Below are 27,981 nucleotides of genomic sequence, written 5' to 3' on the forward strand. Positions count from 1 at the left end.
TGAAGTGGAACGACATTTATTGGATATTTCAAACTTTTTTAACAAATCAAAAACTGAAAAATTGGGCGTGCAAAATTATTCAGCCCCCTTAAGTTAATACTTTGTAGCGCCACCTTTTGCTGCGATTACAGCTGTAAGTCGCTTGGGGTATGTCTCTATCAGTTTTGCACATCGAGAGACTGACATTTTTTCCCATTCCTCCTTGCAAAACAGCTCGAGTTCAGTGAGGTTGGATGGAGAGCATTTGTGAACAGCAGTTTTCAGTTCTTTCCACAGATTCTCGATTGGATTCAGGTCTGGACTTTGACTTGGCCATTCTAACACCTGGATATGTTTATTTTTGAACCATTCCATTGTAGATTTTGCTTTATGTTTTGGATCATTGTCTTGTTGGAAGACAAATCTCCGTCCCAGTCTCAGGTCTTTTGCAGACTCCATCAGGTTTTCTTCCAGAATGGTCCTGTATTTGGCTCCATTCATCTTCCCATCAATTTTAACCATCTTCCCTGTCCCTGCTGAAGAAAAGCAGGCCCAAACCATGATGCTGCCACCACCATGTTTGACAGTGGGGATGGTGTGTTCAGCTGTGTTGCTTTTACGCCAAACATAACGTTTTGCACAGTTTTATATCTTTATGTTTGAAGCCTGAAATGTGGCAAAAGGTCGCAAAGTTCAAGGGGGCCGAATACTTTCGCAAGGCACTGTAGCTAGCTAGCAACATGCAACCCTGCATCCCACTGCTGGCTTGCTTCTGATGGGAGACCAGATGCTGCTGGAAGTGGTATTGGAGGGCCAGTAGAAGGCACTCTTTCCTATGGTCTAAAATAAATATTCCAATGCCCCAGGGCAGTAATTGGGGACATTGCCCGGTGTAGGGTGTAGTCTTTGGGCTGGGATGTTAAACGGGTCTCCTGACTCTCTGTGGACACTAAAGATCCCATGGCACTTATCGTAAGAGTTGGGGTGTTCACCCTGGTGTCCTGGCTGAATTTCCAATTTGGCCCTCATACCATCATGGCCACCTAATCGTCCTAAGCTTCCAAATGGCTTATTCATCCCCCCTCTTCCCTGTAACTATTATCCAGGTCGTTGCTGTAAATGAGGATGTGTCCTCAGTCAACTTACCTGGTCAAATAAGGGTTAAAATAATAATAAAAACTAGCGATTAACGGCTTACACGACTTAGCCACAACTTGCTAAGAAAAGGCAATAAATAAAAAATATAAACGCAACATATTACAGTTACAGTTCCTTTAAGGAATTCAATCAATTGAAATACGTTAATTACAAGGAATTAAGATATACATCTGTTGCTCACTGATACCTTACAATAAGGGGCGTGGATCAGAAAACAAGTATTTGGTGTGACCATTTGCTTCGTGCAGCGGGGCTTCGCATAGAGTTAATCAGGTTGTTTGTGGCCTGGGAATGTTGTCCCACTCGTCTTCAATGGCTGTGTGATTGACATTCAATTCTCTGGCAACAGCTCTGGTGGACATTCCTGCAGTCATCACGCCAATTGCGCGCTCCCTCAACTTTAGACATCTGTGGCATTGTGTCGTGTGACAAAACTACACATTTTAGAAGGGCCTTTTATTGTCCCCAGCACAAGGTGAACCTGTGTAATGATCATGTTGTTTAATCAGCTTCTAGATATGCCACACCTGTAAGGTGGATAGATTATCTTGGCAAAAGAGAAATGCTTACTAACAGGGACGTAAACAAATTTGAGAGAAGATTTTTGTGCGTATTGAACATTTCTGTGATCTTTTTATTTCAGGTCATGAAACAATGATAGATGAGGCAGATATGCATACAATCAGGGGTAAATAAAATATATAAAAAATAAAAAACAACATATGGAGAGAGTCATGTGAATAGAGGCACTGCCTATAGTGCTGATGACTGGTCCTTCCGAACCACGCATGAACAAGGGAATCTATATTCGGAGAGCCTGTTTCTGTCCTGCTTTTGACTTTGGTGCAGGGCATGTGATGTCCATAGCCTCTTCGTCGCAAAACTCCCCGATCTTCTCAAAAAGATATGTTTGTCAAGCTGTGTCCAGTCCAGGCGGTGCTTCTACAGGCAGACCATCTATGATGTCAGCGTTGCGCAGCAGCTGAAACCTGGTCCCGGCTGAGTCTGAACGCTTGGTGATGACGACACCAGGCTCCAGAGCATCGAAGCTGTAAAACAGGAAATAACAAAAAAGATTGAGAAGACATTACAACCTTACACAACATCAATTCACCTCCCAAGTATAGATTAGAAAAATAACCTCATACAATGAAAATGATATTCAGTGCTAGTCCTGCTTGATCTATGGCAGCGGCATGAAGTCAGGTGTTGTTGCCAGCCATAGCTTTCCACCAGCACCGTACCATCCTCCAGTCCAACCAGCTGTGGGATGTTGACCCCTGGCACAGTGCTGTCCTTCACAACACCAGCAATCTCTGACAAAATGCCAGTCGTATTGGAGGTCAATTAAATAATCATAACATGTTGTTTATGCTTTACATACCAAGGTTTGTCATTGATTTCTTGTAGAGCTGCTTTTGTCACATGGCATCAGCAGCTTTCCACCAAGTGTTTTTGTCCTAGGTGGCGTCCTGATAATACTATTGCATTATCCTCTGCGTAGTCGTTGATGAAGGTCACGCTCCTCATGCTTTAGGTGTAATCTGTGCTTGCTTGGGCCAGCTCTCTTTTTAATGGGAGGAATTAGACTATTCTCCTTCTATGATTGGTGGAGGAGAGTCTGGTGTGTTCTACTGATGCTGAAAGACACACATTCCAGATGCAAATATTTTAGCATTATTATACAATAGATAGCCGTAATCACCGTCAGACACCTGGCTAACTTGATGGGTCGTCAGCTAGCTAGCTAAAAGTGAGCTTTAACTTGGGGTCTTTTGTTTAGACAAAAGTGTATCTAGCTAAACAATGAACCATAATCCCAATCCATAAAATGCTAGCAATACAAACCGATTGTCATTGCTAGCTAAAGTTAACCAAATAGGGTCAATGTTAGCTAGTTAGCGAAATGGCATTCCGAGAGAACATCATACACATAATGTTAGCTAGCGAGCCAGTCATCTCACATCAGTTAGCTATCTAACAGTACGCTTTAACTTGCAATAAAAAAACAATTTTCTGACAAAATTAGAAACATATAATATCTGAAACTGTATACATGGATGAATGTTTCACAGCAGACTTCAACCCCTTTCATTAAATAAGATGTCCTGTGAACGTTTCTGTTTTGTTTGTACAGATTGCTTGGCCCGTTGTGTCAAGTCACTCTGGTTCACACTGACCGTGTGCAATGCCATAATAATCATCTTAAACTTTAACCCCCACCCAAACTCTGACCATTTTACCAGCCCTGGCAGAGCTGGTTAGGCTGTTTTCATGTTATCCAGAGCGTTGGTGACTGTAACTGTGCTCCTGGCAGCAATTTAATTCTGCTTTTTTGCTGACATTTACTGACACCAGCCATATTCAACGGGTGTTCAGCGTTCGTAAATTCATCAGTTATTCTGCACTCTGGCACACTCAGATGTTTACAACTCTCCTGTGAAGTAGTGACCCGCAACACACGCCTAGTTTCCTAAAACGGGTCACATATTTCCTTCTATGTTGCCAGCTATTGTGGCAGACCCAAGGACTCTTAACAGGTTATTGTGTTTGTTATGCTAGCCTTTCTAGGATAGCTTTCATAACGTTGGACTAAGTACAGCAGGCGGTCTACCTGAGAGCTAGCGTTAGCATGTTTTTGTCTAATCATGAGCTCCTGTTAGCACATCTCTCTCCATAATCCATATCCCCAGCTCACTGCACGCTCTTCAATGGGCTCCCAACATCTGTTCCCTGGATTATACTCATCCCGCCTCTCTCCTATCTCTTGCTCTCTCTCTCTCACTCTCTTTTTCTGGAACATTCCCCTTTTCCCCCCTCTCAGGAAATTGTACAGGATGCATGTACCTTAGCAGACAGCTAGCTCTACATGGTATACGAAGACGTTAGTATAGCTTCAACAGGAAAGACCATGTTCAATACGTATCATTGTCTCCTTTGGCTGTCCTCTGTCCCGTTGCTCTTCTACATGACAATTGAAGTCTGATTTCTGGACACTTAGCCATTTTGTGTAGCCTCACTTTAAACTAGGGCTTGCACAATTACCGTATAACCGTGTAACCAACGGTTATTGATGAAGACCATCAAGAAAATAAAATAACGGGTGTCTTCGGAAAGTATTCAGACCCCTTGGCTTTTTCCACATTTTGTTACGTTACAGCCTTATTCTAAAATGGATTAAATGAATACAAATCCTCAGCAATTTACACAATATCCCATAATGCCAAAGTGAAAACAACATGTTTTTAGACAATTTTGCAAATGTATTAAAATAAAAAAACTGATACCGTATTTACATAAGTATTCAGACCCTTTGCTATGAGACTTGAAATTGAGCTCAGGTGCTTCCTGTTTCCATTGATCATCCTTGAGATGTTTCTACAACTTGATTGGAGTCCACCTGTGGTAAATTAAATTGATTGGATATGATTTGGAAAGGCACACACCTGTCTATATAACGTCCCACAGATGACAGTGCATGCTGGAGCAAAAACCAAGCCAGGAGGTCGAAGTAATTGTCCGTAGAGCTCCGAGACAGGATTGTGTCAAGGCAGAGATCTGGGGAAGGCTACCAAAACATTTCTGCATCATTGAAGGTCCCCAAGAACACAGTAGCCTCCATCATTCTTAAATGTAAGAAGTTTGGAACCACCAAGACGCTTCCTAGAGCTGGCTGCCCGGCCAAACTGAGCAATTGGGAGAGAAGGGCGGGGAGGTGACCAAGAACCCGATGGTCACTCTAACAGAGCTCCAGAGTTCCTCTGTGGAGATGGTGCAGCACTCCACCAATCAGGCCATTATGGTGGCCAGACAGAATACACTCCTCAGTAAAAGGCACATGACAACCCACTTAGAGTTTGCCAAAATGTACCTAAAGACTCTCAGACCATGAGGAACAATCATGCTGTGGGGATGTTTTTCAGCGGCAGGGACTGGGAGACTAGTCAGGATCGAGGCAAAGATGAACGGAGCAAAGTGTAGCGATCCCTGATGAAAACCTGCTCCAGAGCGCTCAACGACTTTAAGCACACTGCCAAGACAACGCAGGAGGGGCTTCGGGACAAGTCTCAATGTCCTTGAGTGGCCCAACCAGAGCCTGGACTTGAATCCGATCAAACATCACTGGAGAGACCTGAAAATACCTGAGCAGCAACGCTCCCCATCCAACCGGACAGAGCTTGAGAGGATCTGCAGAGAAGAATAGGATAAACTCCCCAAATACAAGCTTGTAACGTCATACTCGAGGCTGTAATCGCTGCCGAAGGTGCTTCAACAAAGTACTGAGTAAAGTATCTGAATACTTATGTAAATGTGATATTTCAGCTTTAGAATTTTTTGAAATAAATAACAAAAAATGTTTAAACCTCTTTTTGCTTCGTCATTGTGTGTAGATTGAGGGGGAAAAAAACATTTCAATAAATTTTTTAACAATGCTATAACTTAACAAAATGTGGAAAAAGTCAAGCGGTCTGAATACTTTCTGAAGGCACTGTATATGTCTATTAGCAGGGTTTCCCATCCCTCTCCTAGGGCCCCCCCAAACGTTTCACATTTTAGCTTTAACGCTAAACTGGCACACCTGATTTCAAATGATTTAAACTAATCACCAAGCCCTTTGGCTCATAATTACCTCAACTTTACAAAGCGCTTGTGGTGATTTATATAATTATTTATAATTTTATGAACTTAGTTGTTCATCCCCAAAACAAACGACTGAGGACTGTATGGCGGGGCATTCGTGAGGTTGAGTCCGTTTCTGCGGTAATGGGGACTCTTAACAATGTGATTTGTTGCTCCTTGCTGAAATTGAGAATGTTCATTCAAATGATGTTAAAACTGATGTGGTGCTTGCAATGGAATGTCTTTTTTGTTTGTCTTGTCAAGTGAGTCTAATCAACAAATCACAGCATATATTGATGTGTACATATATTGATTCTGCTTTTACTTCATACTTTGCTGCTGTGGGCAGAGCCGGAAGAAGAACTGTGACATCCCACTCCCTCATTTTTTTCAGTTTAAATGGAAATCAATGAACAAAGTAGACCCCCAGCTGCTATCGAATTAGTGTCTATTGGAGAGCCACCGCCCTTACGTTTACCATTTTTTTTCCTCCATTAGTAAACGGCCCGAGTCTACGGGTACACTCGCAATGGCTGCCAGTCAACCCATTATGCCGTCGTTGATTTGAATGGGGACGCCCATGCTATTCGTTCTATTTCTATGGTTGCACACGCAGTCAGGAGCGCACATTTCTGTGTTTTTTGTTGTTGTTGCTATTTGAATGGTTATTACGGTGAACTCTGTCATTTGGCTGGCCAATTACGGTCATCCAAAATGCCATGACCGTCACAGCCCTACTTTAAACTCTACCTTTTCATTTTGACTGGGCTATTATGTCCGGTGCGAAAAACTCTTGTGTCGACAACACAGTGCACCAAAAAAAAAAAAAGATTGTCCTTGCTATCACTCAAGACATGCTATCTCGACATCACTCGTACTGTACACAGTTGTCTTGATTGTATAATGTACTGCCTGTACAGTATACACGCTCCTCCTTGTCAGTCTCTGCATGTGTTGTGCAACTGGCATGAATTAAACAAGCGCGTTATCCCAGTTGATTTCTCCCACGGCTACTGCTGTGTTGTGTAATTATTCATGTGCGCGAGAACTGCTGCTCGGTGTGGGAGTTCAGTATCTCTAAAGATGTGGTGTGTATTAACACACTAGATGTGTGTTCTGTTCATTTCCATTTTCAGTAAAAGTCAGGCCTTGGCTTTGTTGCTATGCTCAGACTCATTTTATTCAGGGCTATGTTGTGTTCAGTACAGATTAGTTTAACTCAGACCAGTCACCTATCTTTGCACATAATACCACGTTATACCTTAGCAAGTTAAACATGTCTTCGTGTCATAGACTGCACAACTGCAGCACACCCACACACAAAGCCAGAATGAAATGGCCTAGCGCAGGAAATGTATTGTCCAAATGGGCTTGATTCAATCGGGGCCTGCTAACTTGGTGACCGGCCAATCAGATTTAGATGAGATTGAAGCCATTAGGCATTTTAATTGGAGGCCAGTTCCATCATGGGCTGAGCCAGTGAATCGGATCTGCACTCTGCAGCAGTGACCTCACCAATTTGATCCAGTTAGCCTAGCTAGCTATCATCTATCAAACTAATACTTTATCTAGTCAAGAAGAGTACACAAAACATTAGGAACACCTTCCTAATATTGAATTGCACCAGCGTTTCTGCTGCTCCAGAGTCCAATGGTGGCGAGCTTTCCACCACCCCTCCCGACGCTTGTGTGTGCGACTGCTCGGCTATGGAAACCCATTTCATGAATCTCCAGACGAACAGTTCTTGTGCTGACGTTGTAGTTAGGAACTCAGTTTAGAGTTTCGTAACCCGAGGACAGACAATTATTATTATATATTATATATTATTATTATATTATTTTTTTTAAATTTTATCTTGTGTGGCCAACCACTTTGCGGCTGAGCTGTTGTTGCTCCTAGACGTTGCCACGTCATAATAACAGCACTTACAGTTGACCGGGGCAGCTCTAGCAGGGCAGAAATGTAACAAACTGACATGTTGGAAAGGTGGCATCCTATGACGGTGCCACGTTGAAAGTCACTGAGCTCTTCAGTAAGGCCATTCTACTGCCTATGTATCACTATGGAGATTGCATGGCTGTGTGCTCGATTGTATACAACTGTCAGCATCGGGTGTGGCTGAAATAGCCGAATCCACTAATTTGACGGGGTGTCGACCTACTTTTGTACATTTTTTTTCCATAACCGAACCGACTTCAAATAGGAAGTGTCATTTTTTGCAAAGCTTTGTGATTGGTTCACTCGAGTGAGCCTTGCGCGTCAGTCACAGCACATAAGAGCGTAGTGCCTGCCAATGCCACCTTTTAGGGTTACCTCTATGTTTTCACAGAGACGCGGGCAGAGTTTAAAAAATAAAGAAAATACCACAATCATGACTAGCTCACTAGGTGGGTTTAACTGTACCACGATTTTTACTCCCCACACCTTTCAGACATAAAAAAAAGGCGGTATAAAGAATAAGGTATGGTAAAGGTTGCGGGGTTTCGTCGAGCTGTAACTGGTTCCATTCCATCTCCAGAAAGCACAAGAAAGAGGATTTCATACACTCACCATCTCCGATTTTGTTTTCAAATGTTTCTGTGGTTAGAAACCGAGAAGGTTTAGCCTTCCTGGTACAATATTTGGCTGAAAGATAATCTGAGAAATGAAGCTAATTGATTGCACCCACATTTCATTGTTTAGCTTCAATTCTCAGTATCTGTTTCTAACTACGGAAACCATTTCGGGAACAATCTGAGATGGTGGGTGTCATGCCTTGCTGAAATTAAACGGAACGACCCTGGAGTCCAGTACAAATGCAGCTTCCTTACAAAATGTCTGCTTCCTCCCTTTGTGCCTCGATCGATAACAGGAACTGAGATCCTAATTACCGTGGCAGATATTGCAGCATTCAAACACAAGATGGCATCAGAAGGGCTACGTTGCCTCAGGTGGAGTACTGTAGATTCCAGAAATCCTTTGGATGCTATGGTGGATCTCGCAGCATCCTACACACTAGCTAGCGCAATAAAGGGCCACAGCAAGAGAAAGAGTAGAATAGCATTAGCTTAGCATAGCGTTAGTGTAGCCTCAGGCGGTAGTGCTGTTCCATAGATTCCATTAGCCTAGCTACGCTATCTCTGGTGGCTGTTCCCCCTCACAGTGAGACCCCCAGTTGGGATACAGCCTGCAGCAGACTTATTCCATCACTTCACTGTGACAGTAATTAAAGCTTTGATTCTCTCTCTACCTCCCTCCCCCCTACTCTTTCAGTTTTTTTTTTCTACTTTGTCGTTCTGCATGTCGCTCCCCTTGGAAAGAGATCAGTGTCATCTGTTGAAAAAAGATTGCTTTTGGTTAAAATTATGATTTACAGTACTGTTGCTAAATGGCACAGGGTTGCTTGGCAGGCATTTTGCTTGAGTGAACAAAATACCGTAGCTATGTTTTGACTTCTGATGTCAATTAGAACGAATGGGGCTGGCACACTTAATTATTGCTCCAGAAAGGTGTTTGATGTGCACACGCTATCTGAGCTAAAACATGTTGTCATATTGCCAGGTCGGTCAGAACAGTTAAGCCCAGCTAGACATGCTAGGATAGACATGGATTCATATTTCTGGCATCAGACACCGTCTGACGTAAAAGCGTCAACAGTGTTCTGAGTTCTGTGACGAGTGGCGTTGCACATATTTTCGCAACCCCCAATGTTTTTTTTTTTGCGCAGGCGGATTCAGTGGGGATTATCCGGGCCATTGAAAAGACTTGTCAGTTCTTTCTCCCACATGGGGCTTTTGAATACAAATAAGATGTCACAATCTGAATCAACGTGTCTTTATTCACTATTCGTTGCTTGTAAAAAAACACAAGTCTTTGTACGCGTTAGGGAAACCATCAGGTTGGAACAGGTCTCTAAAGAACTGCCCTTACCCAGCGCAAACACAAGGCCTCTTAAACGAAAGGCATTAGATTAGAGTCCAATTCACAGTCCGCAGCCTTTTTGAAACGAGGCCGTGTCGTGAACCACACAGGTGTGCTATTGAGATTCGCCCCTTTTCTGAATGGTTCGAGAGGGGGAAAATATAAAGCAGGGGAGTGTTTGGCTGAAGTTTGAACTTGCCCACAGAGTTATCTTTGCTCCACACACAGCCCTGGCCCAACAGGTGTTGCCATTCCAAGGAGGTGTCATATTAGAGGGAAGTGTGTGCGTCTGTGCATGCGTACATGTCTGTGTGTGCGTGTGTGCACATGTCTGTGTGGGCTGTGTATACTACACGTGTGGGCTGTGTATACTACACATGTACATCTGTGTGGACTGTGTATACTACACGTGTACGTCTGAGTAGCTCGAGTGGCTCACAGCTTGCTTACCCATCACCCATACTCCCATGTAGGGTGTATGCAGGGTAAGTCTCTCCCCCCCTCCAAACCCTCTGTTGTAACTCTCTCCCCCGTGTCAAACTCTCTCCCTCATATTCTCATAAATGAACAGTAGCCTGTGTTGCCCTCGTTCCCCTGGCAGTGAGTATGCCGCAGGTTGAGTTAGAATAGAACAACGTCCGCTGTAATAGGCCACCATGAATGAGCTGTAGCACCATACAGCTGTACGTCTTGACTGTGTCTTCCCTTCCAGCAGCAGCAGCAGAGAAGAGATCAAAGAGCCCTGTTACAGCGCCCGTTCTCTCTTCTCTCCTCTGTTTCTGGGTTGGCACAGTGCTACAGGGGCATGTGGGATAGGACTCGTACGAGCAAGGAGAAGGGGGGGGATAGAGGGAGAGAAGGAGAGATATAAGGGATTGAGCCTTAATAAGAGAGATGTGGAGTGGAGCTCTGATGAGACGGTGGAAGGGGGGGTTACAATTATAGGGGGTTGTTTTTAATGTAGTCCAATTCACTCTTATACAGTGCATTTGAAAAGTATTAAGACCCCTTGACTTTTTCCACATTTCGTTACGTTACAGCCTTATTCTAACACTTATTACGTTTTTATTTTTTTAGTCTACACACAATACCCCATAATGACAAAGCAAAAACAGGTTTTTAGAAATGTTTGCTAACATATTAAAAACTGAAATATTACATTTACGTAACTATTCAGACCCTTTACTCAGTACTTTGTTGAAGCACCTTTGGTAGTGATTACAGTCCTCTTGGGTATGACACTACAAGCTTGGCACACCTGTATTTGGGGAGTTTCTCCCATTCGTCTCTGAAGATCCTCTCAAGCTCTGTCAAGTTGGATGGGGAGTGTCGCTGCACAGTTATTTTCAGGTTTCTTCTTAGATGTTTCTTCCATTTAAGAATGATGGAGGCCACTGTGTTCTTGAGGACCTTCAATGCTGCAGAAATGTTTTGGTACCTTTCCCCAGATCTGTGACTCGACACAATCCTGTCTCGGATTTCTACAGACAATTCCTTCGACCTCATGGCTTGGGTTTTTGCTCTGACATGCACTGTCAACTGTGGGACCTTATATAGACAGGTGTGTGCCTTTCCAAATCATGTCCAATCAATTGAATTTACCACAGGTGGACTCCAATCTAGTTGTAGAAACATTGGAAACAGTATTCACCTGAGCTCAATGTTGAGTGTCATAGCAAAGGGTCTGAATACTTATGTAATTAAGGTATTTCTGTTTTTTTTCATAAATGTGCACAACTGTTAAAAATCAGTTTTCTCTTTGTCATTATGGGGTATTGTGTGTAGATTGATGAGGGAAAAAAATAATTGTATCATTTTTAGAAGGCTCTAACGTAACAAAATGTGGAAGAGCCCAGTGGTCTGAATACTTTCCGAATGCACTGGAAGTCCACTTTGTGACCAACTAGAACCTTGGCTTGCCTTTCCTTTCAGACTCGATGGCTTTTTGATAGACCCCTTTATCATGTTATTGTATACAAATAAGGAACCCCCCCCCCCTCCTCGCCCCATCACCTCTCACCGTTTAACCCGCCCCACAGCACCTTGTAAACAAAAAAGCTTGGAATGTCTTTGGAGGGTTGACTTTCATCGCTCCATAAAGCGCTTTAACAAGCCTAGTCTGTTTTTGTCTGTGTCTTTACTACTTCCTAGTACTTTATCCTAGTGAACACAACCCATTCTTAAACACCGGGTCCCTCGCAATGTCTTTTCTGACCCCCGAGGCAGAGCAGTGTCAGTAATATCTCCTGTCACATTGGAGTCCTGCACATTCACTCACAGGATGCATCCCCTGTTTTGGGGCTAATGGCTATTCCGGACTAAGAGACGTATGTGTTTGATCACTGGCACTGGCACCCTGATGTGGATCTATTTGGATCAATAAATATTTTGGGTGGATCGATATATTATTATTGTTGCTCCTTAATTATTATTATTATTTGTTATTTTTCTATTTTTAAATGTTTTGCTTCAGTTTTTTTTTTGTAAATACTTACCACTTGTTTTTCTTAACAGCATTGTTGGTTAAGGGCTTGAGTTTGAGTTTATTTTATTTTTTACAGGGACAGTGCACATTTAATCAACGTTTCAGTAAAAGTGCCAGTTTTAGCCAGCCGGCTAATTTTCAACCGCAGTCCCTGGGCACGTCATTAAAAACAACTACAATATAGACCATCATTGAGCAGTGAGCACAGACAGAGCAACATAGGACAAGCAAGACGTAGCATACAGACAGAGCAACATAGGACAAGCAAGACGTAGCATACAGACAGAGCAACATAGGACAAGCAAGATGTAGCATACAGACAGAGCAACATAGGACAAGCAAGACGTAGCATACAGACAGAGCAACATAGGACAAGCAAGACGTAGCATACAGACAGAGCAACATAGGACAAGCAAGACGTAGCATACAGACAGAGCAACATAGGACAAGCAAGACGTAGCATACAGACAGAGCAACAGGACAAGCAAGACGTAGCATACAGACAGAGCAACATAGGACAAGCAAGACGTAGCATACAGACAGAGCAACATAGGACAAGCAAGACGTAGCATACAGACAGAGCAACAGGACAAGCAAGACGTAGCATACAGACAGAGCAACATAGGACAAGCATGACGTAGCATACAGACAGAGCAACATAGGACAAGCAAGACGTAGCATACAGACAGAGCAACATAGGACAAGCAAGACGTAGCATACAGACAGAGCAACAGGACAAGCAAGACGTAGCATACAGACAGAGCAACATAGGACAAGCAAGACGTAGCATACAGACAGAGCAACATAGGACAAGCAAGACGTAGCATACAGACAGAGCAACATAGGACAAGCAAGACGTAGCATACAGACAGAGCAACAGGACAAGCAAGACGTAGCATACAGACAGAGCAACATAGGACAAGCAAGACGTAGCATACAGACAGAGCAACATATAGGACAAGCAAGACGTAGCATACAGACAGAGCAACATATAGGACAAGCAAGACGTAGCATACAGACAGAGCAACATATAGGACAAGCAAGACGTAGCATACAGACAGAGCAACAGGACAAGCAAGACGTAGCATACAGACAGAGCAACATAGAACAAAAAGCAGCAAGTAAGCAAGCATTTCACTGTAAGGCCTGTTGTATTCAGCGCATGTGACAAATAAAATGTGAATTTATTTGGATTTGATATTTGGGCGTGGATCTATATTATTGTGTGTACTTGTATGGTTTGACACTAATGTGTATTACAGGGATCCAGTTGTTTTTTTCAGCACAGCATTCTATTTTGCTCCTTTGTACCAATTCCCTCCTTGCCTGTGCAATTACAAATCCATGCAATTCTAAATACCCAGTTAGACGCTGTTTGTGGTGTGTGTGTGCATTTCTTTTTAGATTGACGCCGCGAGTGTGCTGTTAGGATCTGAGTGGGCTCTGTGTGTGTGTGTGTGTGTATGTTGGTTTTGGGATTACATGTGGTACATGTTACAGTAGCCAGTCGTAATGTCACGTCGGAGCTGTGCACTGGTAGCCCTGATGTAAAAATAGGCTGCGCTGCTGAAACAAACGGAGCTGCACCCAGAGTATTGGTCCCTCCATAGAGAGTTGGAAAGAGACACGGAGAGAGGTAGACAGACGGAGACATTTCAGACAGAGATATTTCAGAAGGACACATTTCAGACAGACAGCTGGACACGTTTCTGACAGACAGACAGGAAATCCTGACTATTTACAGGAAGGGGGAAAAAAGGAGAGGAGAAGAGTCTCAGATGAAGGAAATCCGGTTTCTTCCTTTCGCTCCCCAAACGTTTCTCCGTTTCCTCCTTCCCCGCTAGACGGAGATAAGATGACAAGAAGCCGAGGCCTCTTATTAAATCAACTTGAGTAAATCCACCATTCCAACCGCTCGCTAATTCAACTTCCATCTCTCTTCCCCAGCGGTTTGGGTAACACAATACCAAGCTATGGAGGAAAGAGATCGACCGATAACTCCTCCGCCTGCCATTTTGGCTTTAGCCATGTGACCGTTGCTAAGTGAGTTAATGGAAATCAGACTTCCTGTTAAAAGTATAGGTTATTTATACGTCGGTTCGGAAACAGACAAAGTGGAGGTATTAGTGTAATGCCAATAAATCTGGCCAGTCTCGTAAACTTAAACTCTCCTGTTATTGAGTGAGCTCACCTTTTAGAGAAATATATTCTATACATAAACACAAGTTTGTGGGCACCCATTCAAATGAGTGGATTTGGCTATTTCAGACACACCCGTTGCTGACAGGTTTATAAAATCGAGCACACACAGATCGAGCAATCTCCATAGACACAAATTTGCAGTAGACTGGCCTTACTGAATAGCTCAGTGACTGTCAACGTGGCACCGTCATAGGATGCCACCTTTCCAACAAGTCAGTTTGTCGATTTTTCTTCCCTGTTAGAGCTGCCTTCGTCAATTGTGAGTGCTATTATTGTTGGAAACGTCTCGGAGCAACAACGGCTCAGCCGCGAAGTGGTAGGCCACACATGCTCACAGAACGGGACCGCTAAAGTGCTGAAGCGCGTAAAAATCGTCTGTCCTCGGTTGTAACACTCACTACCAAGTTCCAAATTGCCTCTGAAAGCAACGTCAGCACAATAACTGTTTGTTGGGTGCTTCAGAAAATTGGTTTCCATGGCCGAGCAGCCGCATGCATGCCTAAGATCACTGTGCACAATGCCAAGCGTCGCATGGGGTGGTGTGGACTCTGGAGCCGTGGAAACGCTTTCTCTGGAGTGATGAATCACGCTTCACCATCTGGCAGTCCGACGGACGAATCTGGGTATGGCGGATACCAGGAGAACGCTACCTGACCCAAAGTATAGTGCCAACTGTAAAGTTTGGTGGAGGAGGAATAATGGTCTGGGGCTGTTTTTCACGATTAGTTATTAATGCCCATGATTTTGGAATGAGATGGTCGACGAGCAGGTGGCCACATACTTTTGGTCATGTACTGTTATTCCTTCTGAATCAAGAAATAAATTGCCAAACTCACAGCCCTGGTTAGTAATAGTATGCCATCTCCAAATCGCCACACTTCCATCCCTGGATATTAAGGATGCATGGCGGAACACCACACCTCAGGTTAACGCTGTGGACTCAACATATGCTTAACCCTATGGGGCCTACTGAAACAGTGTTTCGTAACCCATTCCCTATTGAACATCACATTACATTTTGTAATTTCAGTCATTTTATTCAGGATTTATCCTAATAATATACCTTTTGGGGTGATTTCTTCACGTTACCAATTTGTCTCTTGGTGTAAAGTCCCTCGATGCTACCTGCTACTTCATAGTCATAACCAACACAAACACAGCTACACCTACCCAAGCTAGCATCTACCTTTCATCACTCAACCGCATCAGGTATTGTATCAATGTTTGTTACATTCCTGGCCCATGTAAAAACCACTGTTTGCTGTGTTGACGCAGACAAGCCAAGGCTCTCTACAATGAAAGCTGGTGTTATGGTCTATTCTGCATTCCAAATGGCACCTTTTCCCCTATATAGTGTACTACTTTTGACCAGGTTGTGTGTTTCAGGGAATAGGGTGCCGTTTGAGACACACGCTGCAACTTCTATTGTAATCAGATGGTGTTTTTGTTCTTTTGGGGCCGTCTGAGTTCAGATCAGTCCGGCTGCAGGTATCAGTGCCTGGTCTGCTGGACTGACTTTGGCACTGACAGCCGCTCTTTCACATCCAGAATAAGCAGTTTTCCAGAGCAGAGAGCTCTCTTCCTCTTTCTCTCTTTCTTTCCTGCTCTCTCCCTCTTTCTCTCACTCACACACTGTGACACAGTGTGCATGTCACGCAACACAAATTCTGACCCGTAACTTTTCTGGCTCTTCTTTTTCACATTACCAGCTCTCTCACACAGACACGTGCTAGAGCGCACACACTTGAATTCGCAAATCTTTTAGCAATTCATAAATCGCTCTGAGCCTCTCTCCTCGCATATGTAAATGCGCGTGCGTGCACACACACCGCTGACTTGGCTTCAGTAGATCTGCTGGTGGAATGTTCTTCACAAGCTAAGGTTAGAACCACTGCGCCGTCTTACCATCAGCAGCGTAGCTTTGGGTAATTAAATCACCATTTACCATTCCTTTAGTGCTATTTTAGGCGGGAATTTATGCATTTGTGTTTCCGACCTTACATTTCAAAGCATTTATGCACAACCCTATATATTTACACACACACTCTATTTATTTATTTATTTATTTATTTATTTATTTATACATACATACAGTGGGGCAAAAAAGTATTTAGTCAGCCACCAATTGTGCAAGTTCTCCCACTTAAAAAGATGAGAGAGGCCTGTAATTTTCATCATAGGTACACTTCAACTATGACAGACAAAATGAGAAAAAATATCCAGAAAATCACATTGCAGGATTTTGAATGAATTTATTTGCAAATTATGGTGGAAAATAAGTGTTTGGTCAATAACAAAAGTTTATCTCAATACTTTGTTATATAACCTTTGTTGGCAATGTCAGAGGTCAAATGTTTTCTGTAAGTCTTCACAAGGTTTTCACACACTTGCTGGTATTTTGGCCCATTCCTCCATGCAGATCTCCTCTAGAGCAGTGATGTTTTGGGGCTGTTGCTGGGCAACACGGACTTTCAACTCTCTCCAAAGATTTTCTACGGGGTTGAGATCTGGAGACTGGCTAGGCCACTCCAGGACCTTGAAATGCTTCTTACGAAGGCTCTCCTTCGTTGCCCGGGCGGTGTGTTTGGGATCACTGTCATGCTGAAAGACCCAGCCACGTTTCATCTTCAATGCCCTTGCTGATGGAAGGAGGTTTTCACTCAATCTCACGATACATGGCCCCATTCATTCTTTCCTTTACACGGATCAGTCGTCCTGGTCCCTTTGCAGAAAAACAGCCTCAAAGCATGATGTTTCCACCCCCATGCTTCACAGTAGGTATGGTGTTTTTGGATGCAATTCAGCATTCTTTGTCCTCCAAACACGACGAGATGAGTTTTTACCAAAAAGTTATATTTTGGTTTCGTCTGACCATATGACATTCTCCCAATCTTCTTCTGGATCATCCAAATGCTCTCTAGCAAACTTAAGACGGGCCTGGACATGTACTGGCTTAAGCAGGGGGACACGTGTGGCACTGCAGGATTTGAGTCCCTGGCGGCGTAGTGTGTTACTGATGGTAGGCTTTGTTACTTTGGTCCCAGCTCTCTGCAGGTCATTCACTAGGTCCCCCCGTGTGGTTCTGGGATTTTTGCTCAACGTTCTTGTGATCATTTTGACCCCACGGGGTGAGATCTTGTGTGGAGCCCCAGATCGAGGGAGATTATCAGTGGTCTTGTATGAATTCCATTTCCTAATAATTGCTCCCACAGTTGATTTCTTCAAACCAAGCTGCTTACCTATTGCAGATTCAGTCTTCCCAGCCTGGTGCAGGTCTACAATTTTGTTTCTGGTGTCCTTTGACAGCTCTTTGGTCTTGGCCATAGTGGAGTTTGGAGTGTGACTGTTTGAGGTTGTGGACAGGTGTCTTTTATACTGATAACAAGTTCAAACAGGTTCCATTAATACAGGTGACGAGTGGAGGACAGAGGAGCCTCTTAAAGAAAAAGTTACAGGTCTGTGAGAGCCAGAAATCTTGCTTGTTTATAGGTGACCAAATACTTATTTTCCACCATAATTTGCAAATAAATTCATTAAAAATCCTACAATGTGATTTTCTGGATTTTTTTTTCATTTTGTCTGTCATAGTTGAAGTGTACCAATGATGACAATTGCAGGCCTCTCTCATCTTTAAGTGGGAGAACTTGCACAATTGGTGGCTGACTAAATACTTTTTTGTCCCACTGTATATATTTATTTATATATATATATTTATTTATATAGAGCGAGAGAATGGCAAGAGTGTGCAAAGCTGTCATCAAGGCAAAGGTTGGCTACTTTGAAGAATCTCAAATATATCTTGATTTGTTTAACACTTTTTTTGGTTACGACATGGTTACGACATTACGTATGTGTTATTTCATAGTTTTGATGTCTTCACTATTATTCTACAATGTAGAACATAGTAATAATAAAGAAAAATAGGTGTCCAAACTGACTGTTACTGTGTGTGTGTGTGTGTGTGTGTGTGTGTGTGTGTGTGTGTGTGTGTGTGTGTGTGTGTGTGTGTGTAAATAATATAGGGTTGTGCATAAATGCTTTGAAATATACACACACACAGTACCAGTCAAAAGTTTGGACACACCTACTCATAAAACTATAATAGTGAAGACATCAAAACTATGAAATAACACATACGTAATGTCGTAACCATGTCGTAACCAAAAAAAGTGTTAAACAAATCAAGATATATTTGAGATTCTTCAAAGTAGCCAACCTTTGCCTTGATGACAGCTTTGCACACTCTTGCCATTCTCTCAACCACTTTTTGGGTTGCTACATGATCCCATTGCTGTTATTTCAATGTACAATGTAGAAAATAGTAAAAATAAAGAAAAACCCTTGAATGAGTAGGTGTCCAAACTTTTGACTGGTACTGTGTGTGTGTATAAATCTATGTTTTAATTTAAAGTATGCAACTTTTTTAAACCAAGATAAATCCCTATAGAGCTCTCTAGTAAGTTGAAATGGGTGAGGAATGACTTGGAGTACCGTGCCAATTGTAAAACTTCTAGGTCATGATAAGACTTCAGAGGGAACCATTTAGGGAGCTTTGGATTTGAGGTGTGGACTTCAGGAAATAGGTGCAGGGCTCTCAAATGGCAACTCTTCCTTTTATATAGAGTAATGATGCACTATGTAGGGAATAGAGTGCCATGTGGTACACCGCCCAGGTTCGTTAATGTAGATATAGCCCTATACAGTATGCTGTGTGGAGGCTAGCCAGAACTGCTGAAACAGAAAAGTATTGCATAAAATCAAATTCAATTAAAAGCAAATGATGCTGTGACTTGTAGCACCATATTTATTATAGAATCATGAACTGGAATGATGGTTAGATATAGGATAAGGAACAATGGGAAAACGTATGCATATGGCAAATCAAATCAAACTTTATTTGTCGCATGCGCCGAATACAACACGTGAAATGCTTACTTACGAGCCCTTAACCAAGAGTGCAGTTCAAGAAAGGGTTAAGAATTGTTTTACCAATAAAACTAATGTAAACAAAACAAAAAGATAAAAAGTAACAAAGTAAAATAATAACAATAACGAGACTATATACATGGGGTACAGGTGAGTTGAGGTAATTTGTACATGTAGGAAGGGGTGAAGTGACGATGCATAGATAATAAGTAGCAGCAGTGTAAAAACAAAGGGGGGGGGGGGTGTCAATGTACATAGTACGGTGGCCATTTGATTAATTGTTCAGCAGTCTTATGGCTTGAGGGTAGAAGCTGTTAAGGAGCCTTTTGGTCCTAGACTTGGCGCTCCGGTACCGCTTGCCGTGCGGTAGCAGAGAAAACAGTCTAAGACTTGGGTGACTGGGGTCTCTGATAATTTTTTGGGCTTTCCTCTGACACCGCCTAGTATTTAGGTCCTGGATGGTAGGAAGCTTGGCCCCAGTGATGTACTGGGCTATACGTACTACCCTCTCTAGCGCCTTACGGTCAGATGCCGAGCAGTTACCATACCAGGCAGTGATGCAACCGGTCAGGATGCTCTCTATGGTGCAGCTGTATAACTTTTTGAGGATCTGAGGACCCATGCCAAATCTTTTCAGTCTCCTGAGGGGGAATAGGCTTTGTCATGCCCTCTTCACGACTGTCTTGGTGTGTTTGGACCATGATAGTTGTTGGTGATGTGGACACCAAGGAACTTGATGCTCTCAACCCGCTCCACTACAGCCTCGTCGATGTTAATGGGGGCCCGGTCTCTGACCTCCTCCCTATAGGCTGTCTCATCATTGTCTGTGATCAGTCCTACCACTGTTGTGTCGTCAGCAAACTTAATGATGGTGTTGGAGTCATGTTGGCCACACAGTTGTGGGTGAACAGGGAGTACAGAAGGGGGCTGAGCACACACCCCTGAGGGGCCCCCGTGTTGAGGATCAACGTAGTAGATATGTTGTTGCCTACCCATACCACCTGGGTGCAGCCCATCAGGGAGTCCAGGATCCAGTTGCAGAGGGAGGTGTTTAGTCCTAGGGTCCATAGCTTAGTGATGAGCTTTGTGGGCACTATGGTGTTGAACGCTGAGCTGTAGTCAATGAACAACATTCTCGCGTAGGTGTTCCTTTTGTCCAGGTGGGAAATGGCAGCGTGGCGTGTGATTGAGATTGCGTCATCTGTTGGGGCGGTATGCAAATGTTTTTTTAATATATATTTTTTACCTTTATTTACCTAGGCAAGTCAGTTAACTTCTTGCTCCTACTTGAGACGCAGACGTCTCAAGTAGGCACTTGGAAATGCAAATGCGCTACGCTAAATGCTAAATGTACTCGTTAAAACTCAAACGTTCATTAAAATATACATGCAGGGTATTGAATTAAAGCTACACTCGTTGTGAATCTAGCCAACAAGTCAGATTTTTAAAATGCTTTTCGGCGAAAGCATGAGAAGCTATTATCTGATAGCATGCAACACCCCAAAATGCCTGAAGGCGACGTAAACAAAAGAATTAGCGTAGCCGGCGCTACACAAAAACGCAGAAATAAAATATAAAACATTCATTACCTTTGATATTCTTTGTTGACACTCCTATATGTCCCATAAACATCACAAATTGGTCTTTTTCCCGATTAAATCCGTCCATGAATGCCCAAAATATCCATTTGTATAGCCTGTCTGCATCACGAAAAAAGCTCTCTTCCAACACGCAACGTCATGTTTAAAAATTATATAAGTTGCCTATATTCTTTGACAAAACACTTCAACCTACTTTTATAACCCAACTTTAGGTATTTGTAAACGTTAATAAGCGATCAAATTGATCACTGGGCGATCTGTATTCAATAGCAGCTACAAAAGAAAACAGTGTCCATTTTTCAATCTTCCAAAATCGATTGAGGTAGGCTGGATGGAATCACGGATCTATTGGTAATGTCTCAAAGGATTTTTGTCAATGAAAATGACGTTTTTGGCGACATCGTGTGGAAGCTGTAGGAATTGCATCCGTCTCCATATTAAATTTGGTTTCCTTTAAATAATCCATGAAAGGGGCGCATGGATACTTTTTTCAGATTTCAGTGACCAGTTTTTCTTGCGCTTTTCGATGAAACACACGCTCTGTTATAGTCACAGCCGTGATTTAACCAGTTTTAGAAACTTCAGAGTGTTTTCTATCCACACATACTAATCATATGCATATACTATATTCCTGGCATGAGTAGCAGGACGCTGAAATGTTGCGCGATTTTTAACAGAATGAGGGGGTAGGATAAAGAGGTTAAGACTGGTGTAGTAGGATCCAATCTCAATCCTGTATTGACGCTTTGCTTGTTTGATTGTTCGTCTGATGGCATAGCGGGATTTCTTATATGCCTCCGGATTAGTGTCCCGCTCCTTGAAAGCGGCAAGCTCTAGCCTTTAGCTCAATGCGGATGTTGCCTGTAATCCATGGCTTCTGGTTATGATATGTACGTACGGTCACTGTGGGGATGACGTCGTCAATGCACTTATTGATAAAGCCGATGACTGAGGTGGTATACTCCTCAATGCCATTGAATGAATCCCGGAACATATTCCAGTCTGCTAGCAAAACAGTGATGTAGCGTAGCATTTGACCACTTCTGTATTGAGTGAGTCACTGGTACTTCCTGCTTTAGTTTTTGGTTGTCAGCAGGAATCCGGAGGATAGAATTATGGTCAGATTTGCCAAATGGAGGGCGAGGGAGAGCTTTGTATGCATCTCTGTGTTTGTAGTAAAGGTGGTCTAGAGTATTTTTTTTCTCTCTGGTTGCACATGTGACATGCTGGTAGAAATGAGGTCAAAGGGATTTAAGTTTGCCTGCATTAAAGTCCCCGGCCACTAGGAGCGTCGCATCTGGATGAGCATTTTCTTGTTTGCTTATGGCCTTATACACAAACACATGCATACGCACACACTGGTACCAACATGAACTAAGAGGGATGTTTAACAGTGCAACTTCAACCATAAATGAGTTACTTATCTTGCTGTATGTCGTGTTCTGTTATTTAACCCATCAATGTGAAGAATTCCATTGCACGAGGCCAGTCACGTTACTGAACACACACTACAGACTCCGTCTGCATGGCAACAGTCTTGCCAGCCCCGATGTCGTAAAGCCATCAGGGCCCGTAATGAGATTAGGCATAATCTCATCGATTTAAACTGTATTATGATTTATGGGCCTTTGTGTGTTTATGTTGGTATTTGGGGGATTGTGTGTGTGTTATATGTGTTTCTCTCTGTGTGTGTCTCTCTCTCTGTGTGTGTGTGTGTGTCTCTCGCGCTCTCTCTCTCTCTCTCTGTGTGTCTCTCTCTCTGTGTGTGTGTCTCACGCTCTCTCTCTGTCTCTCTGTCTCTCTCTCTGTGTGTGTCTATCTGTGTGTGCTCTGGCACTTATGTGTGTGTGACGCCTCTGTCATACAGTACACACGCGCACACTGGAAAGAGGCCCCGTGTTCAACAGCAGAGAGTCTCTCAGGATTAACACTTCAAAATAGTGAAGTAGGCTCTTCCCAACAGGCATTGGGCACGTGAAATAGTTCACTAGATTATTAACGTTCTGTGTCAGTCACACTTAGTAACTTGACACGTTATTCTTTCTGTGATTAGACAGAGGCATCACACACACACACACACACGGCGTGTAGCCTGATTCGTGATTAGAACCAGAGCGGTAAGCCTAACACTAGGCTAACCGCTAACTGCTAGCCCCACTGATGATCGGTAAAGGAACTCATGACTGCAGTCAGGGCTATTCTGTACTTATGTCTGGAACAGCACACACAAACCACCCTTCCACACTCTCCCAACTTGGCACACGGCCACAGCCCCTCAGTTCCTGTCAGAGCCAGTTGGGTAATTAACTTTTCATCAGGTGGAGTTAAACCCAGTCTACAGCCCTGTAGCCCCCCCCTCCCTCTGTCTTCATACTGCAGGCTGACGCTGACAGTCAGAGTGGCTGATGTTGAAAAGAGGCTGTCCGGAGCATTTTATTGGAGCCCCGCAGCGCACAACCCTTTCTGAGCCCAATGGGATCCAGATGTGGCTTTTCAAGCCTGGTGACAATCACAATTTGGGGGCGGGGGGGTGCGGGAGATTCAGGAGTCACTGCCAGACACACACATCCGTGTGTGAGTGGGCGCACACGTTCACATTCAGACAGACACACACATATACTTTAACATGTGCAACACCAATATACACTGACACAGGCACACACAAATTCCAACACACAAACATGCAAGCGCACACACATACTCACAGGAGAGAAAACACTGAAACACACCCACCCATTCATTACAGTGTAGATCTAGTGTGCCCATATGCATTACATACTAGATTGTGTCAGATTAAGTGTTTGTGATACAAACATGTAGAATTTAGAATGCTAAAGTGATTCATAAGAGGTATTTCAGATCATGTCTTTGCATGGTCTCTGAAACAGGACACTGTTCACTGGTGTCCTAGCTAGCTACTTCCCTCGCCGTAACGTAACAGGACTGCGTGAAAGCAGTGCTCGGCAGGCCGGGACGAAGGACACTGCACCGGTGTTCTAGCTAGCTCTTTCCCTCGCCATAACGTTAACAGAAGTCCAGACTCTCGTGGTGGCTACCCCATAGTTTATGCTAAGGTAGCCACGCAGAGCGACATACCTATCAATATCACGTCATTCGTCACTATGGGCTGACGGAACTTTGTAGCAATGGACCCCGTGTGAATTGGGCAGCCCGTGATAATTGGATAGCCACCCATGCAGAGACATGGTTTTAATGAGTTCATCTGACTCTGGGTAAGTAGTAACGGGGCTTGATTGCCAAAATCTCTCACTATCCCTTTATTACATTTTTTTGGAGCGGCGGCAACGATTTAGCAGTGACTGCCTGCCGCCGCTAAATTAATGTAGGAGAAATACTATTTCATAACACTCTGCCTACATCACATTAAGCCCTGAGGGTCCCTCTTTCAGACACAGCGTGTTAGCCGCCGTCTCTGTCTGTATTCCAAATGGCACCCTATTCCCTTTATAGTGTACTACTTTTGACCAGTTTTCATAGGACTGTGGTCAAAAGTAGGGCACTATATAGAGAATAGGGTGCCATTTGGGATGCACCCTGTGTACGAGCCCTAATCAGCGATGGCATTTCACACAAAGTTAATGCTGTGGGATTTTCTAAACAAGTCTGAGTGGAGGTGATGGCTCAGAGCCATTATAATTCTCTCCCACAGCAGGCTTTGATCCAGGATGACATGTTTTCTATGTGGGAGAGTTTCAGAAAAGCAAACTCGTCCTTTAAAAGTTGCAGCATACTGCGGCGCAGATTGCATGGTGCCGCAGAATTCTATTGCACGTTATTTAAGTGTGAACCACTGGTACTATTTAATACTAGTTAGTGCTAGTTTGACCACCAGAGGGCATCTTTGAGGAGCATTTAATAGCCTTCAATCGTGGCTGTACTAGAGAATTTGAAAAATTTTTTGTAAGTTAATTATTTTGCTTAATATTATGGTGTTTCTATTCCAAGAAAAACGAAAATCCTCTGGGTTTCCGTTAGGATGGAACAGAAAATATGGCACTATGCAATGTGGCGGTCGGGAGTACAGTACTGGGGTATTTAGCTAAAGAATCCCCGTGTCGTGCAGGCACGCGGGAGACCGGGGTTCAATTCCCCGATGGAGAGGAAGGAGTAGGCTGTCCTTGTTAATAAGAATTTGTTCTTAACTAACTTGCCTAGTTAAATAAAGGTCACACTAAGAGCAAAACATTTCCACACCCTAATTTTCTAATTCTAGTCTAACCAATACCCAAATGGAGATTCCGTGAAAATAAAAATCTCATTGATTTATCAAGACCAGTCCCCAAGCTTGTCTCAGAGCAGTGCGAAATGGTGCAAAATAGTTGTAGGCTATTGCTTCAATATGCTCTTTAAATAAATAAGACCTACACCACTTTTAACAGCACATTACTCAACACTAGTGAGACTCAAGTCGCCTACAGTTTATTGAAGAAAAAAAAATCACGTGACTCTCCGCCAATAATTACATATTGAGGATTGGAGGATATTTCTGTAATTCAGTGATAATTATTCCCATAGTATTTTGTTATGGATCCATAACTAAATTAACATCGGCATTTTGAAAGCGTTTTAATCATTATTTTATTAACAAAAGCATAAAGATGCCATTATTAGTTACATTGTTTTAGTTTGAACGTGCAGACTGCCACTAAGAACAGAACAGTGGGAGCGTTTCCCTAGTTAGCTCCGTTATTAGTGCAATGCCCCTTAAAGTGTTGCCAGTGTGGCGGGGTGGGGGTCAACCCCCCCCCCCCAATCAAATAAAAACATTAGTGTAACAACAGTTTTGGTAAGTAATACTGATGTTGTGCACAATTATCCATTTCTATTTAGGTTTATGTCGCCCATTCATTGTCAGTTAGAGACACAGTAGGACCCAAAATCATAATCCGTGCTCGTACTAAACCACAAATTACCTCTAAATCCCGCAGCATAATCGCAAAACTTTTAGTGTAGGAACCACTGTACATCACACTAGAGGCATATTCTGTAGTCATCGCTGATGTCATATGTCCAGTAGCTAACTTGAATCTTCCGCAAATAAGAGTAAATGGCCATTGGGAGAGCAAACACACACACACACACACACACACACACACACACGCTATAACAAGAGAGCGGGGAGGGGGTGAAAAAGTAGGCCCTGTCATTTTCATAGGCTACTGTAAAAGTGATGTTAATACTATCACATAATGAGTGTGTAATGCAAATGAATGTGCTGCACAAATGAATGTCCTCCCCCTACATTCAGGCGGAGATCCGTCCCAAGTTATCTTGCCTAGCCAAGGTACTAAAATTATTGCACTGACTGTTGACCAATAGGTTTGAAGCTTATTTCCTGCAATTCTATACATTTTGTCATAGGGTGCAAACAAAATGTTGTGGTTTTTAAACTAATTTCCTTGCAATTCTATAGGCTGTGAAACCTGAATTTAATTTTTTTTGACATGGGCTAGTTGATCTGGACATTTCTGACAAGTTAGAAATAGCTCTCTAACATGACCAGAGGAAATGATGATGCACTACCCAATTTACAAATTGCACCTTGTGCAGTCTACTATTAAAACTTTCAAGAGTAAGTTTAAAGCCGGACTGAGTTCCCTCCTACTGACCCCTCTCACAGTTTGGGAATCACTGCTCTAACTCACTATCACATGTCTGATGGGCTACACACTCACTCATTGGATGGCTCGAACGGGTACCCGCCTATAAATATCTGGGTGTTTGGAATGATAAATATCTGTGCGTTTGGAATTGATAAAGATCTAACGTTTTATAGAAAACATACCGATGAGCTAGTTAAAAAGCTAAGAATTTAAAGTAGGCTTCTTTTTTTAGAAATAGATTTAGCCTCTCCCTGAACAGCAGGAAGCAGATTGTGCAGTCAACTTTCCTGCCAGTTCTTGACTATGGTGACAGCTTTTACCAGAATGTAGCAATAAGATAACTACCAAGACAGCTATAAATACATTACATCAGGTTACATTACATCTTAAACCATTGGATGCCGTCTACCGTAGCGCCCACAGTTTTAATACTCACTACTGCATCCTGTATCAGAATGTAGATCACTTCATTACTCCCTTCTTGTTTACAAAGCTCTGCTCCACAAGCTTTCAACATACCTCACTTCCCTGTTCAAATATACAAATATGAGATAGCAAATCCGTTTGCAGGGTTGGTTAACCCTTGAGGTCCTGCTCGTCTCCACAAAGTTTGGTAAATCCGCCTATAGTTTTTAACGCACCGCAGTTAGGGAATACCATAAAAAACAAATTACACCTGGATTTCCTGGTGCTGATAGGGCAGTTTACTGAAGTGTGCAATTGTTTCAATTGACTCTTATAACTTGTTGTAATAACCTGATGTAATGTATTTATAGCTGTCTTGGTAGTTACCTTTTTGTTGTATGTGTTGATGGAATTTTTGTCCTCAGGGCACCATTGTAAATAAGACGCTGGTCTCAATTGGGCTTCCCCGAGTAAATAAATAATAAATGATAACCAAGTGAAAGTTTGTCTTGTCGTTTTAGTATTCTACACATGGCGTTGGTCCAACATTCAAAATGTTTTTTTTGTTTTTTTTAGGCTTATCTGAAATGCAGGCATATACACCAACTGTCATTTTGCACAGAAGAAAGCATGCGATGTTGACAGAAGCCACAGGAAAACTGGTAGCCCAAGATGCGTCACCTCGGAGCATAACCAATAGGCTGCATTGGTCATTGACCTTATACCTGTCAAATAACGCAAAGAATCACAGATACCTTTTAAAAGATGCAATGAAATAAAAGAAAAAGGCCTAAACTATACATTACGCTAAAGAATTAGCCAAACAACCAGTAGGCTTACATGAGGGAAAGACAATGAATTCATTATTGTTGCACGGTGGCCAGGGCCATAATGGTTGTAGCTTACCATTTAGGCAAGTTGCAGCCTCCTCCATGCTGTGTTGAACCTCATGAGAAGTTTCTGATTCCAGTCTCCTTCCTGGCAGAATGTACTTGTCCGGTCCCCCTAAAATGCCAAGCTGGAACAGCTGTGCTTTTCGTTGATGTAACAAGCTGTGTCTGTGTTCACTAAACAACCTTCT

General features: G+C 42.9%; 1 protein-coding gene and 1 long non-coding RNA gene across 5 annotated transcripts in view; one reads left to right on the top strand and one right to left on the bottom strand.

Annotated features, from left to right (window-relative positions):
• LOC139381336 (uncharacterized) lies at positions 1-27,016 on the bottom strand. Its single transcript, XR_011628544.1, has 3 exons — positions 26,932-27,016; positions 2,522-2,777; positions 1-2,186 (listed from the first exon to the last, which is right to left on the bottom strand). It is a non-coding gene; the product is annotated as an uncharacterized lncRNA (long non-coding RNA).
• LOC139368718 (myosin IXAb) overlaps positions 1-27,981 on the top strand; it is a 168,556-nt gene that overhangs the window by 15,685 nt on the left and 124,890 nt on the right. The gene's annotated exons all lie outside the window — the stretch shown is intronic.

This window comes from Oncorhynchus clarkii, chromosome 2 (genome assembly GCF_045791955.1).
Source record: "Oncorhynchus clarkii lewisi isolate Uvic-CL-2024 chromosome 2, UVic_Ocla_1.0, whole genome shotgun sequence".
Taxonomy (NCBI): domain Eukaryota; kingdom Metazoa; phylum Chordata; class Actinopteri; order Salmoniformes; family Salmonidae; genus Oncorhynchus; species Oncorhynchus clarkii.